The sequence below is a fragment of the Pelmatolapia mariae genome, linkage group LG14, assembly GCF_036321145.2.
Source record: "Pelmatolapia mariae isolate MD_Pm_ZW linkage group LG14, Pm_UMD_F_2, whole genome shotgun sequence".
Lineage (NCBI taxonomy): Eukaryota > Metazoa > Chordata > Actinopteri > Cichliformes > Cichlidae > Pelmatolapia > Pelmatolapia mariae.
The window spans coordinates 21044399-21060716 of NC_086239.1; the positions used below are offsets into that span (position 1 = coordinate 21044399).

The window sequence follows — 16318 nt, forward strand, 5'->3', positions numbered from 1 at the left end:
TGAACTCCATTTAGCAAACAACTTTACCTTTGGCTAACATTTTAATAATGGACATGCTTTCATTGTTGAATCATGCTTTGAATGAGCTTCATTTCTAACTAAACTTGGTTTGAGTTAAAATTGTTTGGTTGGTGTCATTTGCATGATTGAGAGGAGCTCAGTCATGCAAATGACACCACACCGTGCTCATCTCAAACACAAATCCCTGGCAGTTTAAGCCATCCGTGAAATTAGAGGTTAATCATGGATGATTACCTCAAAAAAAGTGTTGCAAGGTTTGTTCAGTCCACTTGTATGTCCTTTATTGGTTCCCAACTTTAATGTGTTATTGATTTGTAGTAGTGAAAATCTAACTTCCCTTGTAGCATAATAATGAGGATGAGGCTAACACAAGAAAGCCATTTATCTGGCTCAGCATAGCACAAAGAGAAATTATGCATCTCTCCTTCTTTATGAGTGTCTCAGGCCATTTCTGAACCCGTTATAGACGTCCTCTTGGAAATCCATCCTGAGCTAAAGTGACCTAAAGGGCTTTGTGACACTGTGTTAATAAATGACTGCATACTGCCCAGGTCAATGCAGCAGCTTTAGTTTACCTTGAAAGAAAATGATCAATATGCCATCTAATTTGTACACTTGCATGCCACTGAGTAGTACATGAGGACTTAAGAGTGAAAATAAAACAAGATTGCCCTTCTAACCTCAATCTAAGTAAGTTCTTTTTTTTTCTTTAAAAAGTAAGTTATCTGTTTTAGGTTTCATCTCTCTTCTAACTCAGATGTTCCATGCTATAAGAAAAGAACATGCTCTCTCTGTTAATTCAAAGGGTCCTTACCAGGTCTTAAAATTACATAAATACAACCTCAGACTAACAATATGTGAAATATTGTGCTGTTATTATTTATTTAATAAAATGCAGAAACTGTGTGTGAAAAACTAAAGTGTGTGAAAAGTACAACCTATGATTTAGTCGCTCGTAAAACCATTTTCAGCAACAGTAATTCAGAGTTATTATTATTTCTTTTTCTTTTTTGTATGACTTTCTCTCACATGGTTGTGAAGGAATTTTGATGCATTGTTCTTTTATAAAGTTCATTAAGCTTTGTGGGTATTTGTTTATGCACAGCTTAAATCAGGTATGTATCATAAGGCCCATATCTGAGGAGCTAAGAGTCCGACTTGTAGTACTGGGGTGGAGTAATTCAACAATGTAGGTGGTGCCCCAACCCAAGAAGGCAATAAAACTGAAAACCAAAATTTTAAAATGACATCAAAGTTTGACATTTAGCCAGTGCAAAAGCATTATGTGATAATGTGTGATGATTTATGAGAGCTAAAAGCCTTGCAGTAGCCTTTTGGACAGATTGGAAGTGATTAATAGATACTTTGATCACACATGAAAAGAGTTTGATAATCGAAAATGTGAAGAGATGAAAGTATGTAGCGTCTCCAATTCATGTTTTGGGTTTAGCAGTATTTATTAGATCAAACAAAAACAACAGTGGGTTAAAATCTTGATGTGAGAATCAAATCTCATAAAAATGATCAAAAATGACCTCAAGGTTCTGCACATTACCATCTATAGTGGAAGAAAAAGACTGCAATCTCAGTCTGACTTGGGCAGTGATGCTGTCTTTGTCTGTTTTGAGCTGCAAAAAGTTATTTGCTGTCTAATCGTTGCTTGCATTTAGAATAGGTAACTTATTCAGTTCATGAGGCTTTAAAAGAAAGGTATGGTTGAATGTCCTCATCATGCAAATGATGAGAAGTTATGTTAAAGCTACTGATAACATGACCTGATGGGAGAATATATAATGGAAAAAAGAGATCCTTGTGGGACACCACATCACAGGGCAGAAAAATCTGATTTAAAAAAAAAAGGTCGAAAAGGTTCAAAGAAAACTAATCCAGACCTGGCCCAGAAATCCTGTGAATTAAAATCTGATGGTTGACGGTATCAGAGGCTTAGCTTGGGTTCAGTAAAACAAGGACTGAGCAGTCACCGTTATCTGCAGGCAACATTAGGTCATTCGAGACTTTAAGGAAGACTGTTAAAGTGTAATGTATCTCACTGAAATTTATCAAGAACATTATGCTTCTGCAAAACTTTCCTGAGTTGTGCTCCAACAACTTTTATAATAGTTTAGAGATAAAAGAAGGCTTTGAGTTGGGCCTTTAGTATATCAGGAAGGGTCTGGATTAATTTTTTTCAATGTCATGTTTAAAGCCAAGGAGGCAGCTTTAAGAGACCCACGGAGAGTTTATTAATTGAAAACCTTAACAGATAGATATAAAATTAAATCTGATAATAAAAGTTGATAAAAGCTGAAACAAAACCCTCATTGAGAGTTTCATTTGACTTCTCTTACCCTAACACCGGCAGTTCTGCTAAGCCAAACCTTCCCAAAGTGTGGGGCCCGCCCCCTAGGGGGGGCGCAGAGCCATTGCAGGGGGGGCGCGGTATGAAAAGGGGGGGTGTGAAACAATGCTTGGACACTGCTAGCACGGGGCTCCCACACAAACGCAAAGCAGGAGATGAAGCATAGCTGAATATGTTTCCAAACCAACTTCATTCTAAGCCAAAGACTAGAAAATATGATGAAGCATATCTTCCCTTTGGTTTCACCTGCACAAGTGCCGAGGTAGGTCTCCCCTACAGAATTGGTTTTCCCTTCGTCGGGAGCAGCGCTGGGCTGTTCAAATCATGGACAAACAGTATCCCACAGTTGTTTATGTTTTTAAACCCATTTTGCACAGAGAGGCATTTTTTGAAAAATGTATTGATAGCAATGTTGAATATTATTACACAGTAAAAAAAAAAAAACAACTACATGTAAAATAATTACACCGTGACGCCTCTGCCTTTCTAAGTAGAGGGACAGTAACTGCGTGTGTATGTAAGCGTGTAAAACCTGAAGACAGAGACAAAATACTGTTAATCTGAATATCTGCCATTCTGCAATTCATCTCATTTAAACCATAACATGGCGCACAGCATGATGTGAAAAAGGTCACATACCTTTGACGTTGCGTGACGAACTCTGTATTCCTCGTCCACACGTAAACGCAAAAAAGGAGTTTTAAAAAATCTCAGTTTTCGGTGATTCCAAACGCCGTTTACGTGTGGACGAAACAGCTGCGCTTTCAAAATTACCCGTGTAGGTGTGGACATAGCGTAAAAGAGTTAGTAGTTTACTTTCTTACTACCTGCAGATTACTTGTATTTGCTTAATTGTTTACTAAATATTTTTCTTGTAAAACAAAGGGGGGCCTAGCAAAAAAAGTTTGGGAAACACTGTGCTACGCTGTCACCCGAAGGTCATTTTTATTTGATTTATCAACCCAGAGCTTTTCAGTACACCTAGTATTCAAATAAATGGGGCTGTCACGGCAGCAACCACAAACACGGACAGCTGTACTGGCAGTAGATTTAAATATTTTACAAAGATAAAGTTGTAAAATTGAAAAAAAAAAAAACATATGAAGAGGTGGATTACATAATATATACCACACCACGGCTGTTTCAGCCAAAGTAATGATGCGTGAATATCTGTGATGGGAACAGCTCCATATTAATGTATGTGCACGGGAATCACGATTTGGTCAGCAACACTAGAAAAGTAGAAATTTAGTCTAGGAAATCTGTTAAAAAAAAAAAAAAGTCCTGACTGTGTCTGTTATTAGACATATTCATTCCTGTATCTTTATAATGGGGCAGTGATAATAATGAGTTACATAAATAAAGTGTTTTTCATGGCGATAATTTTAGCATTTTGTCTTTCAACTACAGCAAATAATAACTACAAAAACATCATTTACACCTGTAAGTACATTTTACATGAGAAGTATTTGCGTTTTTGAAAGCTTATTTATAGAAAAATAAACCTCTATTAATTATAGCCAACACTAAAAAAGCAAGATGTAAAACTGCTCCTGAGAATGCACTCGCCAAAGCTTATCAAGGGAAAGACAACTTTTGACAGTCTCTAAAAACGATTTATCATCTTGTTCTATTCTTCCATGAACAGTGACAGTATTTTTCAGAGAAACGATTGCTCGGTGAACAGTGATACTCTCTTATCTCAAACCTAGCCTGCTCCGCAGAAGGTTAGGTTTGCAGCAGTTTCCATGGCACCCCATTAAAAAGTAAAGCACCTTTATGACACTTCAAACCTGGGCTTAAATTTAAGGCTTAAATTCTGCTTTGTAGTGCCAGGGACTCACCTACTATATACACAGCCTTTATACTGTCCTCCAATGACTCCCATTAAGGTTTTATAAAAAGACTAAAAGCTTCCTGATGTAAAAGGCTATTTTAAAAATTCCTCGTAGGTGCTCCTTGACATGAGGATGCCACAATATGATGCCTCAACCTAGACAGAGACCAATTGTTATGTTTAATGAGAATGCACACACAAACTGAATGCAAATAAATGGTGAGCTTTAATTAGCACGGCTTGTACTTAAACACAACTTGAGCAAAACCTGAGAATGCAGGAAAATAAAAGGCTATATATACAAAGCGTTCATTGGGAGCTAATGGGGAACAGGTGGACACCATGAGGCCGACTTTTTTTTGTTGTTGTTTAGAAAGAAAGTTTCAAAAAACACACACACAAGGAAGTAGACTGAGAAAATAAGAAGTAATAACTACCAGTATATATAAAAAGAAGTGACAATAAAACTACTATTAAAACTAATAAAGACAAAAAACTAATATAAAGAGAGAGTAAATTAGAGCATCTATTTATAATAATCAAAATGATAGTGAGCGCATATTTCGTATTGACAATCAGTGGCTGAGGGTAACTAGCGCTCTGACTGAGAGTACAATAACCAGACAGCCAATATTTTCAGTTTGTACTTGAGCCAACTCACTGAATTAACATTTATTAAATGGCTGCAACTGACTGGGTTTGCCACCCACAGTTGTCATAGCCTATGAAATCAACAGAGTAATTCTTTCACTTCATTTAACTTAGGCAATGAAGTTGACAGCTATAGCTTTGAATTCCTGTGACTTCCTATTTAGGAAATGCACTCTTTGATCTAAACTTTGATTTAGAACTAGCTTGCTATGGATGTAAAAACTGTGGCACTACTTCACATATATATATACACACACACATACACACACATATAAATGAGCTGTATCCATTCAGGTTTTCTCCTTCCTATTGACAACAGGTAGATCTCGATTCTTGAAAGCGTTTTATCTGTGGCCGCCTGCTTTGCACATATTCTGCATCTCATTCATCACTGTCTAAACAGTTGACAAGCAGCGCAGTTGATATGGATCATCACAGACAGACAGATGCACTGCTCTCAAAGTCACACTGTGCTCACAGATGGGCAAACTGTTGTAAGAAAACTGATTAAATAGAAAAGGTTAAGTGAAGTGCATGCACAGATACATATATGAAATGGCACTTTTTAGTGCATTGCTACAGCTGGGCCACAAAGACACGAGTACAACAGAAATGTTCTGCAAAAAACCCCTAAATTTCTGTGCAGCCTGTTCAGCTTTTATCCCTAATGATTATGTTTTTAGAGTAGGTCTCTCATGTTCAGCGTTTCCTGCTGTTACATTGTGAAAACGCTGAGGAGAATCTGAAGGAGGATTTATCTTGAGTGTATTCTGAGGTTGTCAAACGCCTTGTGCATACACCCCATTGAGTACAACAGCATGCGAGTAAATGGCATGTCTTTGACTTTCACTATCTCTAGTTGCTGTGTGAAGGCTTCAAAGGGTAAACGATGGATGTGTGGCAGCTGGTTAACCTTCACAACTTTGGAGAGTTGGGCTCCCCTGTCCAATCCATCAATTGATCGAGAACGCAACGAGACGATGAATCATACTTCACTTTTTCTTGTCAGCGCCTCGCAAATGGCCCTTGCAGATGTAATACCGTGTTTGCTCAGCCTGGTATTTATTCACAATATACACAGAAATTTCTCTTTAGCACTTTTCCTTCTATAACTTTTTTTCTTTATTACATAGTTTCACTGTTTATTTATTCATTCGTCTGGCTTTATAGAAATCTTTCCAATAGATAGATTCAAGCAAACAGATCAACAGAAAGCCTGGCTCACGATTGACTTATTTGAAACCTAGGAATGTGTGCTAAAGATTTAGCTTAGAAAATACACTCACTGGGTACACCTATAGGATGTAAATCCAGTGAAACAACCTAACCCCACTGATAGCATGTCTGTGGAGTGTGAGAGGAAGCTGGAGTACCCGGAGAGAACCCATGCAGATATAGGGAGAACATGCAAACACTTTATGGCCCCAGCCATTTGATCATATTTCTAACATTTAGCAACTTGATAACTTTAAAAACAATAAAAGTTTCTTTTAAAAAAGGCCAGTTCTAATTTCAAAGTAAGTAAAGTAAGCTAGTGGTGCTGGCAGAGAAAGCAAGCAAGTTTGCCAACAGCAAGTTTGTGTTCATATATCAATGCTAGCCACCAATTACAAGCATAATGCACAGACACAGGCTGCGATGCAAATAGTACAACACCTTCTTTATTTACTGTGTAGACTCCACATTTGGAAAATGTGAAGAATCACTTACAGCAACGATAAACAAAAATGAAAATATTCAAAAAATAACCTTTGTGCATTTGTATTATCTCGTTTATTCTGTCAAAGCCACAGGGAGCCACAGGAGGTGGACAAAAGAGTTTTATATGTTCTGTAATTTAAGTGTTTTGTGTTCTGCATCAATAAAAACTGGACCGTTTGGGTTAATAACAACTGTTATCCCTCCTCCGCCTCTTAAATGAATCGTGGGTCAAAGCCTGTCCTCCTGTGCTTGACGAGTGGTTCAGCTGTAACACAGCAGGAGAGCTGCTGGTGCTTTGCTATCAGACTTTCAGACGTCTGGGGCTGGCGTCTGTCCTGCTTTTGTTTTAGATTATCTGTTTTTGGGAGACTTTTATTGAACTTACAGTAAGCAATCGAGTTCTCATCGACTCAAATAACATTGTCTTTTGTCTCCCCTCTCTTGAAAGCTAGGGAAACACTAAGGTGTTTTTAAAGAAGGGCTGAATGTATACCCACAGTATACATTGTTAGAAAATTTACATAAAGAGATTACATCTAAAGGGCATAGTATAAAAATCAATGATTACTGTCTTCACAGACACAAGAAAGGTGTCCAGACAGGTGTGTAGTACGAGTAAGAACTAACAGGTGTTGTATTTTTAAGTATAGATGGAAATATCCAATCATAGGATACTGTATGAACTAGGCTACTCACAAGCTGTTTCCTCCTAATTACTTTATGTCATCTATAATTACAATTCTCATTTCACTATAAAATCTCACTACACAGCAGTTAACAGCATGTTGTGAGCCATAATTAAAAGATTCATTGCTTTTTCCTGCTTGTTCACTTGGAAAGTCCATGAAATTGAGCTGAAGGCTACACGCTTACAGAATGTGACTCAGTATGATGACCTTTGATCCCTGCAAAGGTGGCTGCAAATTGGGCTTTCCTCCGGCGCCCTAGCAGCAAGATTTGTCTATTATAGTTTTTTTTTTTGTTCTAAATGTGACCTTGATTTTGTTTTGACAGAATATAAATCTGTTTGACTAAATCTTGACTTTCTATTATTACCTTAATTAAATTAAAGCTGTCTGGTGGGAGCTTGGATGACAAAATAAAGACACCCTTTTCATCTCAGAAATAATTGTCAGAAAGAGTGAGAAATTACCACCAGGTTTCATATTGTCAAGTGAATCTTAAGGCCTAAAGCTATGATTTTAGAAGTTACAAATTTGGAAAGCTGATTGTGTTGTTCTTTTGTTGTTGTTCTTTGAACTTAGGTGACAAAGTTAAGATTAACCTCAAAACTTTCCAAAGTGCCTTGAGTAGTTAGATTTAGTAATTACAAGACAAAGTGTATATTGGCTTGGAGAGCTGTCTTTGTTCAGTAAGCTAACACACAGAGATCAATGACACCATCAATAATGTTCTCTCTTTAAGTTGGCTTACTCACAGGCTAAACAAGAGTTTAATACTTCCATTATGGTTTATTGTGTAAGTAAATAACAACAAATCTATTTGGTTCCAGGGTATTCTGTCCCTTTTGACCAATGGTCACTAGCTTGAAAAATATCAATCTGAAGAAAAAAAAGATATACTGATTTATTTTTTTACACCACTTTCTGTAAATAAACCTTAAATCAATGTTTCTTCAGTAGAAGATTCTGTGTTAGTCACTTCAACAAACAATTATCACAGCTTCTGCTTTGTTTGAAGAAGAACATTAGACGGCAAAACTAAGCAAAATACATCTTTTCACACATAAAGAGAAAACAAAATTCAATGTCAGATTGAATGATCAAGTTCGGCAAAATGGGAATTTAATCTGGCTCTCAGCCCGAGTAAAGTTTAACTTAAAATGATGAGTGAGAGAAGCTAAATGAGGGAAGCTAGTCCAAAAAAACTAGAAACTGGAAAAAGGCAGTGTACCGTACTAGAAGTAGTTGGTAAGTGACTTTTCTCCAACTTCAATAATTTTGTGGATCTGTACTCAAAAGCACTGAGGTGAGTGCCTCGACTACTGCTCACTAGTATGGGTGGAAATTAGAAAAGTGGAGAGGAATACCTGAGTGCCATTAGAATGCTGTGTTTACCGTGAGAAGGACATTGTTAATGTAACCTTGAGTGAACAACTCCACCAGACATATTAGCACAATGAATATGCTAAACATGACCCATGGCTCCAAGAATGAAAACAGGAAGCCTCCTCAGCTGAGAGACAATATTTAACCTTTTTTTTTCTTTTGTTTTAAATGCATATTTAATGCATACCGACTATGTGTGAGCATTCAGTCGTGTGTGTGTGTGTGTGTGAGCAAGCTGCAGTGAAGACTAAATGAAGTGAGGCAGATGCAGAGCACGACAGCGCTGTTCCTTCCTACTCGCAGGAAAAGAGACTTTGTTAAGGACTAATGATTGTCACTCTGTCCCCTCACTGAGAGGCAGAGAGTACCTGATGATAATTAACCTTCAACATAATCAGCTAAGACCTCAAAAGCACCATCAAACAAACCCTGAGGGCTGGGTCATGTATAAAATTACAGTATGCAACACACCTGTAAACTAAATGAAAATGAATACCCAAACATCTGTGATACCCCTCACTTCACTGAACAACAGTTACTCATAGTTTTAAGTTACACCATACCAGTACCAGATTTGACCCCCTTTTTGCTTTCAGACCTGCCTTAAATCTTCATGGCATTGATTAAACAAGCTGTTGAAAACACTCCTCAGAGACTTTGCTCCATATTGACATGACAGCGTCACACGTTCCACCACATCCAAAAGGTGCTCTTGGATTGAGATCTGTTGACTGTGGAGGCCATTTGAGATAAGAATGCCACACTGTGGTCATGAAAGGATGGACATGGTCAAAAGACTACTTGGGTATTTAAACAATTCTCATTTGGTAGTAATGGGCCCAAAGTGTGCCAAGAAAATATCCCTCATAGGATGGATGGATCCACGCTTTTATGTTGTTTATAGCAAAATCTGATCTTACCATACGAATGTGGCAACAGACATTAAGACTCATCAGTTGGACAATCTTCTATTATCTATCTAAGCTGACAGCTGTGGCACCCAGTGTGGTCTTCTGCTGTTAGAATACATCTGCTTCCAGCCTGAACATGTGTATTCAGAGATGCTTTTCTGCATACCTCGGTTGTAACTAGTGGTTATTTGAGTTAGTGTTGCCTTCCTATCAGCTCCAAGCAGTCTGGTCATTCGCCTCTGACCTCTGTGAACTGCAGCTGACTGAAAATTTTCTCTTTTTCCAGACCATCCTCTGGAAACCCTAGAGATGGTTGTGCAGGAAAATCCCAGAAGATCAGCATCTTTTGAAATACTCAGACTAACAACCATTCCCCATTGTAATGTTCAAGTTGAACTTCAGCAGGTCATCTTGACCACGTCTATGTGCCTAAAAGCTTTGAATTGCCACCATGTGATAGGCTGATCAGATATTTGCATTAACAAGGAGATGAACTTGTGTATCTAACAAGAAGGACAGCAAACACAAGCATCCCAGTAGATTTAAACACTGTCCATATAAACACTGACTGACCACAGTGTGTGGAAATTCTTAAAAATTAAAAACATGGGTCACCACATAAATTACAGAATTGACGATAATAAATTTTTTAGTAGATGCTGTACTTCCTTCCTCTGTCTGACCTCTCACTGATCCAATAACAATAATTTCCAGCAGAACTTGTATCCATTTGTGCCGATGTGTTCATCTGTTAGATTACAATGAACATTTCAATAAATAGCAGGCTCTTGTTTCTGCAAATGAGGTGTTCACCCTTCCCTCTACAGCACTGCTACCATAATAATCATTATTTGTTTTGCTAGTAATCATGTGCCCTTTAAAAAGCTGTAGCAAAAGAAGGCCCTTGAATTACCATAGTCATAAATATTCATCACTACAAAATTCTTAATTTAGGAATTTCTAGAGCATTATCAGTGCTGCAGCTAACTGGGGCGGCTTTTCAGTAATTGGAGCCCGTGTTAGAACATAAATTCACTTATCCTAGTCTAGAGGTCAGTGAATAACAGTCTGTGAGAAAAATGTGGGTCATGGCCCAGCTGTAAATGTTACATAAATTACAGGAGGTATGCATATAAAATGGATAATGTGAGAGCTATTAATAAGTGCATAACAAACAATAAGATATATCGACAGTAAAAAGTCAAAATTAAGGTCTGCAGTGTGTCTCCACCGCAACAAAAGACCAATGTAGACCCAAAATATACTGAAAAACTGCTGCAAAACTGCCCCGCAGTGCGCAATAAAATCGTTGGAACTGTTTTGTAATGCACCCCGCCGCAAACAAGCGAACTCCGGAGAACACATACAAATAAATAGAAGCCAGCGAGAGGTGAAGTGAGCTGCACTCCACCCATCTCAGAAATGAAACCATGAAGCACAGCCATGAAATTTACAAACGCAAGCAGAGGAGTTGAATTTGACCAAATAAAATTGTGTAATCGACCAGCATGTGCACCTTCTCCTGGTGCGACACAAAAACAGAGCCATCACGCCTTAACCCATGCCACTAAAAACAGAAATCCAGCATCTGTGACAGAGACTTTACCGGCCACTCCTGTGCAGCTGGTCTGGGACCTGGAAAAACCTGGTTTGTGGAGACCTGAAGCTGAATTGGGTAGGATATAACCAAAATGAATTCTTTTTTTTCTTTTAATCTGTAACAGGTGGATAGTTAAGCTTAACAGTAAATGGAGACATTTAAATAAATTAAAGGCACTGCTGAAGTCCTACCAAGCCAAGTCGTAACAAAATTATACCCAACATATGCTTGCTTTTCATGCATATGAGGCTGAAGGAATACAGTTTGGCAGTGCTGGAAGATTAAAACATTTTAGGAAGAGGTGAGGGTGAAATGTAAGAAGATTATCTCAAAATAAATTCCACTAGACCTGAAGATGTTTCAGCTTGCTTTGTATGCATAAGAGGGCAGTTATAAAAAAATAAAATAAACAACAATTAATGAACATCAGTTGGTTGTTTTAATCTCTAAAAGCTTTTAGCATTGTTTTGGCAATAAAAAACAAACTGGATGAAATGAACAACCTTCCACTGTAGCATATAAATTATATATATTAAATTCACTATAGTCAGAATATGTGCAGCTTTGCTGCTAAATTTAGCTAAATGCTTAGCAAGATGCTAATTGCGGCTAATATTAGCATTAGCCCAGGAGAATGCTTACGGCTAATTTAGTCATTAGGGTTTAAAATGAGGTCAGAATAGGCAGTCATACACTCACTAGATTCACACTGAACTTTTAGTCTGCAGGTGATGAGGGGATACATCTCCAGTATAAAGGCTGAACATAATTTTCCTAAATTTAGCCTAATGGGATAAGCTTTTCAAACAAAATGTGCATATCAACCACACTTCTTAAGTGTTCAAATAATCTTGGTGAAAATGACACCTACTCTGCTGAAAGCACCTGAACATGTCCTGCTTGATTTAATGATACAAACCCACAGCAAATTAGAGAAAATGCTATACCCCAAGCCTAGGAGTGGAACTTACATGAAGTGTGAAGGTTTATAATCCAAGTATACTAATAAATGCTTATTTTAGCTGAAGATCAGTGTCTAAAGGTTTGTAAATGTGTTTGACAGTCTTTATCTGTGCAATAAATCCTGAGCCACCTCTCATTACTTCTAAGCAGACATTTTTGTCATTTTTTAAAGCGGTCTTCAGCAGTAATTCTCCAACCTTTCTGAATGTTTTTCAAAGTTTTTTCCTTTTTCAATCCTTGCACATGACCCTTTTTAGAGGAAATGTCTGTCTCTTAAGCCACTTAACACTTCACTGTGAATAATTCAAAAACAAAAAAGGCATCTCATCTGGAGCAGATGAACAGTGTCTAAAAGTCATGTCCATAAGAAAAAATCAGACCCAACACAGTCCTGAGAGATAGACCTAACCCTTCACTTGGTCTACCTACTGTTCACTTAAGCTTCATCAGGTCTCAGTGGAAGGGTGGTTGTCAACAAGCCATACTTAAGAAAGGGAAATGGAGAAAAAGCAGCAGTATGCCAAATTACACAACAACTAGACTAAATCAGTGGCAACAGGTCTCATGGAGTGATAAATCCAAATTTGAAATTTTCAGTTCAAATTGTTGACAATTGTTATATGACGGGGGTATGGAGAAAGGTAAAACAGTGACTGACTACAGCCACCTGCAAATCGTGGTGAGTGCTCTGTCGTAGTTAGGGCTACATTTCAGCCAGTTGTCTAAATTGGTGGAATTATGAACAAAGAAAAGTGCCATCAGATTTGAATCCACCGTGCAATACCATCTGGAAAGTGCCAGACTGTGACAAGCTTTTTTCAGCATGACAATCCCAAACACACAGCTATGCAGTAAAAGCATACCTGGACAGAAAAACACACAGTGGATCAAGAGTTTTGTACGGTAAGTAATATACAGCAATCCTTTCTGTGTGGAGTTTTCATGTTCTCCCTGTGCCCCTGTGTGCTTCCTTCTACAGTCCAAAGATGTGCAAGAGTTAAGGCTGGTGATTCTAAATTGGCTGTAGATGTGAATCTTTCTGTTTCTCCATGTGTCGGCCCTGTGACAGACTGGCAGCCTGTCTAGGGTGGATGTGTATGTATAATTTAGCTACCTGGCAGTACTGACCAGTTATTTGTATGACTGTTTGCCTCCAAACACTATATCACTTGAAATAAAATCTCAATTATAACTTGCAGCACAATAAATAGTTCATATGTACCCAGTTTGTGATTACATATAAACCTTTCATCACCAATCCCGGTTTTGGGCTGTCAAACTAAAGTGTTCTTTTCAGGCATCAGCTGTAGCACTTGGCATCCAAATCCCATGAACTTGAATTGCCAAGCTACAGATAAACTTATGAACGTGAAATTGATTCTGTTGCACAAATATCTGACTTATAACAAGAGGGAGAGCCAGCAAAGCAGTTTGCGGTTATGGATGAAGCATTTACTCATTCTGAGATCAACAAAAAGTACTTGAGCTTGCAGAAATGCAAACATCAGCAGGCACAAACAGGTGGTTATCTTGTGCCTGCCAATCAAGTTCTCAGGAACTATTTTATTTTACAAAATGGTTTAAAAAAAACTCAGCAGAAATTATATATTATATATTTTTAAAAGAAAATAAAGTACAATTTATCATAAATTACTTCTCAATGGGTTGCACTGATGCTGTGGAAGGCAAGGCCAGATAACACAAGACCTGTGGAATTGAAAATAGACGCCTGTCTTTGTGACTAAAGGAGACTGTGAAGTCTTTAATGGACAGAAGCAAAACAGCTCTTTTTTACCCTGTTTGTAACTGTGACCCGCCATTACCTCTGGTCACACCGAGCACACATTTCAATTAAGCACTGCATCACTGCACATCACATTAATTATAAGAGACTATATTAAGTCAGGGTTTTTCCTACCATCATGCTATAAATAACATAAAAAGTCTGAGGATGCTACGGGCAGAGCCAAAATCAGGCACCTAACTGAACCACAAGGTGGAGCCAAAAATGAGTGCGTGTGTTTTCTCAGCCATCTGTATCTGTGTATCTCATTTCGGCGTCACGTTCATCCGTCCCTTCTTTATTCCCGTGTAATTAAAAATAAAACACTAACAAAAAACGACCGAGTACAAGTATATCACTCCGAGTCTGTAAAGAGCATAAATCAGCATCTAACTGGAGTAGAGCAGCCAGCCTATTGATCACACCCTTGGTGAATTTAACACTTGGTCTGAATCAGCCCACTTAAAGTGAATACTTTATCTCCTGTCATTCGTCACGACTGAAACGTCTGCGACTTCTGCCTCGTATCCAACAAATGATGTTTGACTGCTTATTGAGCCGCGCTCTCAAGTCACTGCTGCACAAGGACAGTTTCCATTCAGCCCAGCGTGCAACAATTAGGCTACAGTTCACCAACGCCACTGGCTCAGTAAAACCAGTATCATACAGACTCACAGGGTACAAATCGCCAGTTTAAGTATTTGGTATCAGACAGGTTAAACCCCCCGTTTAAGTAGTGACCACAGAATAGTCCGTGCCTTAACTTCTGCATCTACAGATCCAGCAGCATTAAATGTTTAGTCATTCGTTGCCGCAGCTTACAGCTTCTTCTTTTTTCCCCCCAACTGCCGTTAAACCCGTTAAGAATGGTTTCTGTTGCTGCATATATTGCTCTCTTCAAATCTTAATAAGCAGTTTCCCTTACCTGTGCTGCGTCTTGTCTGCGTTTCCAATATTCTCCCTTACTTTTATATTACGTCCGCTGCCCAGAAATACGTCAATTTGCAAGAAAAAGCGTAATTGAAGAGTAACTCAGTTTTCCTCTGTATAGTTCTCTGGATCTTGCTCCGCGTCTCCCTCCACCACCGAGACTCCCAGGGCAGATAAACGGGCAGATAAAATGCGTTACTGATAAGATCAAGAGCAGTCCAGTTTAAATCTGATCTTTGGATGACCAAATCATTTCCCGCTTTATAGGACAGTGGAAAAACAGCCACATCCCCGTTAGTTGGAAAATCCCTCCTCACTTTATCTCCCGGAGAAAAGCAGTGTCTTTTTCTTTCCCCACACACACACACCAGCGAGCAGTTTTACTCTCCCTGCTCAGCCTTTAGAAAACCAGTTGCCTTAAAATCTGATAGGCCCGCTGAACTGCAAGGTTTATCTGTTGGGATTATTCTAACGGCACCGGTGATGCTGCGTATCCCGCATCCCACTTAGGGGCTGCCGCTGAGGTAAGAGCGAGCGCGGAGGAAAAAGCCAGGGAACGATCGCGCTTTGTGCGGTGCTCCTCCAAACAAACGTACCTGTGAAACCCTCTCTGTAGAAAACACCTCTTTTACATTGTGCTGTATGTCAGACGCATTCGTGTACAGTCGGCTGTATCCACTGCGGTCCGGTGGAAAGATGCAGGGCAGACTGATAGAGGTGCGGGCGAAGTCTCCCCTTCTTCTCATACGCGCTGCCGCGCACACGTTCACAGAGGGGGGATTTTTTTTTGTGCTGTCCTCAGACGTGGAAAGGAAGATGCTCCTGACTCTTAATGTATTTATAGCAGAGTGTGTGTGTGGGGGGGGGACCTAGAGTAACACAAACTACAGATGACAAAGAAAGGGTCATCCGACATTACAGGAACATATATAAAAGAGGGGAAAGTCTATCTTATTCATGTTCTAGCTTTAATATAATCTTAAAACTGGACAGGATTAATAGGATTAAGGAAAAAGCCTAGGAGTGAAACTGATTATTTCTAGGATTATTTTTCTTACCTGCTCACTGCTCTCATGGGTCATGCTATAATGGAAGCACATTTTTAACTCTTTTAACCCAGTCAGCTAGAAAACATCCGCATGAGACTACCAATACGTTTTCCCAACCCTCCTGAGCAGGTGGAAATTGTTTTGAAAAGTTCCCACTGACTTTATATCCAATCCACAAACAACTCTACAGCTTTGACTTGCACTTTTGCATCTGCCAGTGTGTGTAAGTGCTTCTAATGGATGAACAATTTAGTCACACTGCTGCTTTGTCTTGCTCTCTGTCTAGACTGGTGGGTAAGAATGTTTTTCAAACATCTCCAGCACTCATCAAGACCCCACAGAGGCCACCAGTTCATTGTGGCGAGCTGTGTTTAAAAGGATGTCAGTCCTGTAACCCCTCCAGATGAATCACAGGGCCCAGTGGCAGTAAATGTCTGTTTAAAC

At 38.9% G+C, this 16318-nt stretch overlaps 1 protein-coding gene across 3 annotated transcripts in view; it reads right to left on the reverse strand.

Moving 5' to 3' along the window:
- Positions 1-15544, reverse strand: part of grik4 (glutamate receptor, ionotropic, kainate 4) — a 342449-nt gene extending 326905 nt beyond the window's left edge. For all 3 annotated transcript variants that reach the window (XM_063492892.1, XM_063492889.1, XM_063492891.1), the window contains exon 1: positions 14821-15544. The gene's annotated coding sequence lies outside the window, so the exon portion shown is untranslated. The remainder of the gene's footprint in view (positions 1-14820) is intronic.
- Positions 15545-16318: the final 774 nt, after the last annotated feature.